Source organism: Grammomys surdaster, unplaced genomic scaffold (assembly GCF_004785775.1).
Source record: "Grammomys surdaster isolate TR1022 unplaced genomic scaffold, NIH_TR_1.0 351, whole genome shotgun sequence".
Lineage (NCBI taxonomy): Eukaryota > Metazoa > Chordata > Mammalia > Rodentia > Muridae > Grammomys > Grammomys surdaster.
This window is the reverse complement of record NW_021604770.1, coordinates 2631476-2635105: the sequence shown is the minus strand read 5'-3', so window position 1 is coordinate 2635105 and position 3630 is coordinate 2631476. Positions and strand designations below refer to the sequence as shown.

Below are 3630 nucleotides of genomic sequence, written 5' to 3'. Positions count from 1 at the left end.
TGTGAACCTCTTGTATAGAGGTGAGATTTTGTGATCATCACATGGGACATGAAAATCGGTAGAGGTTTGGCTTGGTGGTGGACACACCTCTTTTTGTGCTATCTTCGAGTCCAATTTGTATTTCAAAGTCTCAATCATCCGTATAGGTATTTAGCATTCTCACTAAGTGTCACACTCCCATGTTCTCTGCAGACACTTGAGTAATGTTACCAACGTTGGTGTCACAGACTGTAACCCCAGGAAACAGAACTAGAGACTCATCCTTGAGATGTCAAAACAGATTAATAATACAAAGCAGAAAATGATTGTTTATTCAGTGTGGCTGCTTTGGGGAAAGAGACAAAGAGATCTAGTGACCGGTTAGTTCATCCTCAGGGTTCTGAATTGAGGTTAAAAACCTAGATAGAAGATCATGAACATGCACATCGAAACAATCCTGGTCAAGGTACGATTTGCCCTCCATTGACCCATGGTTTCTCTGTAAGACACTTAAGTTTTTTTTTTTTTTTAATGAACAAAAGAATTTGGGGGAATAAGAGTTTCTAGCAAGACCACACTTTTCTTCTCCCAGCATAAGATTTTTGGGGAAATTCCAGTTTCTTGGAGGCGGTTGTCTTGATTTAGAGTTAAAGTGTTTCTCTGGAATATATTGTTTTTACCAGGTGGTTTACAGTGGCAATCTGTTCTTCCTGCATCAGGTGGCCACTGAGAGCTCTTCATGGGGTACAGACATGGATAGAGAGGTAGGAGGCAGTGATGCATACAGCCTGTGTTATTCTAGAAGTCCAAACAAGATCACCAGGTCCTATCTTTGTTTCTTGACAGTGGAGATGAACAGTGTAGCAACTTTCCCTCTGCACTGTAGGGAGCTTCCTGACATGGCTCAGATGGCTATAGACTCAATCACTAAGATTTCAGAGCCTGATATTTTCATGAAATTCATTTCAAATCACTTATTCCGTATGTGACTTAGCCCATATTTACCTGCTGCTTCCTTCTCCTTGGATTACATCTGTGTGATTCTGTCAAGTATAACACACCAGCATCATATTTCTTTTTGTGGCATAGGAGACAATCACAGTTTAAGCAGACACATTTTACAGAGCCTAAGATTTGACCTTCCCCAAGGCAAAATATTGAAAGTTGCTCTTCTCACAGCAGAGAAACTATAGACTAGACTAAGTATTGCTTTCTCTGGTGGATTGTAGAAAAGGAGTTTGGGATCAGGGGCTGCATGTGAGATACTAGGGGTTGGGCTGATTTATTTAATCGAAGAGGCCATAGTAAGACCAACTGGTTTACATAACCGCTAGATTAGGTGGTTCCTTCTCAAATCTACCCTGAAGGTATGTGGGACAACCTTAGGACTTCTGAGCTTCTAAGAATTTGATGTAGCATTCATTGTCTGTTAGACCTATTTGCTATTACCTTAAATGCATCATTTAGCAGATGGTTCCACCTGGTTCTTTACAGAGCAAGAGGGTTTTTCTTTGTAAGAGTCAAGGTCAGGAGTCTTCTGTTTTTCTAGTGTATCTATTCAAATTATGTTCTAAGGACATGGAAAAATGAGGACATCCTCTGCACAGTGAATTAGCTTAAATCTTAGCTCCGTTTATCTTGGACAGACAACAGCAATGCTCTGGATTAACATTCGCTCAAAGCCAATATGCAAAAATCTCTCAAGGATTTAGGCATTTCTCTCTGCTTTAATGGTGTCATGTCCTCCTGCAGAAAAATGGATAGACAACTGTGGTATGTATTCCCCGGTGGCTAACCTTTTTTCTTTTGGGGCCCATGGGTCTAGGAACTAACACAGATCTGGGTGTGGTGAAAAAGACTCACATAAGTTCTTCTTATCAGACCCAGAGTTTTTGAATTATTCAAATCATGTCCAATGATAAAAGGTTGTTAACTGGACCTAAGTTTTCTGGGCCCAGAGGTTGCTGCCACATGGAGCATCCACAATACTAACCATGGCTTCTTTTCTCCCATCATTCCTCTGTATTCACAGGTTTAGAGCATCCTGAGATCTGATGGCATGGGTCACAATCATGTCCCTATAGCACTTTTGGCATCCATGAATGCTTGGTTTACAGAGGACAGACTCCATGTTGACTCTCAACGATGTTACATCTCTCTAGGTTATTTGATTGGAATCTTCTCAGGAGACACAGAAAGATGGTCCACTAGGCAATTACTGGAGATGAAATCACAGCACTGCTATCTCTTTCAATTGGAGGATTTCCTTGTACATTCAATACTACAGGATTTTCTAACATTTCGTCTTTGATTTAGTCATGTTGAGAACAGGATTTAGTTAACGAAATAAACAAAAAATTAGAGCCCCACTGAACTGCTTCAGCTTGACCGAATGCCAGATCTTTGGAAACTCATAGTGATACAGTTGTCATAATTTAAAATTGTCAGTCCTTTATTGGCCTAACATTCTCAGAACCTGTTCCCAGACATTTTTTCCTCTGTGTATTTTTAAAATGTTATGTAAGCCAAGTGTTTTGGCTTGTGCCTTTAATTGCAGCTCTTAAACGCAGAGACAAGTGGATGAGGGCAGCCTGCCCCAGGCAGAGACAACCAGGACTACATGGTGAGACCCTAACTCCAAACCAAAACCGTACAGCCAAACAATACAAAGCATAAAACCAAAATCGCTTAAAATAAGCTGGGAGCTGGAGAGGTTGTTCAGTGGTTAAGAACAGTGGCTGCTCTCCAAAAAGATCTGGGTTCAATTCCCAGTACTCCGTGGAGCTCAAACCATCTGTAACTCCAGTTCAAGATTATCTGACACCCTCTTATGGCCTCTGAGGGCACCAGGCAGGCAACCACATGCTCCATAGGCATATACACAGGCAAAATATGTGTGTATAAATTTTAAAAATTAAAATAAAAAAAAGTTGAAATAAACAACATCATTTTTCCCCATGAAATAGCTTTTGCCATTGTACTGAATTTTGTAGCTGGTTCTGGAATGCTGCAGTTCGATTCTGGCCACAGGTCAAGTGGCAATCCAAAGCATCTTGAGGAGATGTGTATGTTCTTCCTATATCAGAATAGCTGCTATAGAAAAAGTCCTAAAGGATCTTGTTCTTCAAGCAAATTAAAAACAGCTTTGTAAATCCAGAGGGAATGGGCTGCTTTTGGCAAGAAACCCTTAGAGGCTTTAAGTACTAGAGTAATTTGGGTCATTTAGAACTGTGCACTTATCTCCCCTCCAGTGTCCAGGGGACAGACCTAATCATTGCACTGCCTCTCACACAGAGACCCCATAGAGTTGTGAAGTCACCATTTCCTGACTAGGATAACGAGAAATCTACAAGATAAAAATTTACTTTCACGTTCGCTGCACTGGTCCTGTTACAGCTTCTGAATAAGGATTTTCTCTCTCCTTGCCAGTATTAATTTTCAGGCTTTGCTTTGAGGTGAGAATGCAGTTTTGAGCGTGCCTTCATTGGAGGTGTCTGATGAAGGAAATAGCAGTTACTTACAATGCTTCAGTTCTTCACCTTCAAGGGGCTCCCAAATCCCTCAAAACACTATTTCTGTTGTTCACTCAGTGATCACAAGGGATAATTTAATTAGCAGTTCCATTTCAGATTCATTTATATATACATACTT

The 3630-nt window shown here is 40.6% G+C and overlaps 1 long non-coding RNA gene across 1 annotated transcript in view; it reads left to right on the top strand.

Annotated features, from left to right (window-relative positions):
* LOC114631109 overlaps positions 1-2942 on the top strand; it is a 17505-nt gene extending 14563 nt beyond the window's left edge. The window contains exon 2 of the long non-coding RNA XR_003712910.1: positions 2012-2942. This is a non-coding gene — a long non-coding RNA (uncharacterized LOC114631109). The remainder of the gene's footprint in view (positions 1-2011) is intronic.
* The last annotated feature ends 688 nt before the right edge of the window (positions 2943-3630 follow it).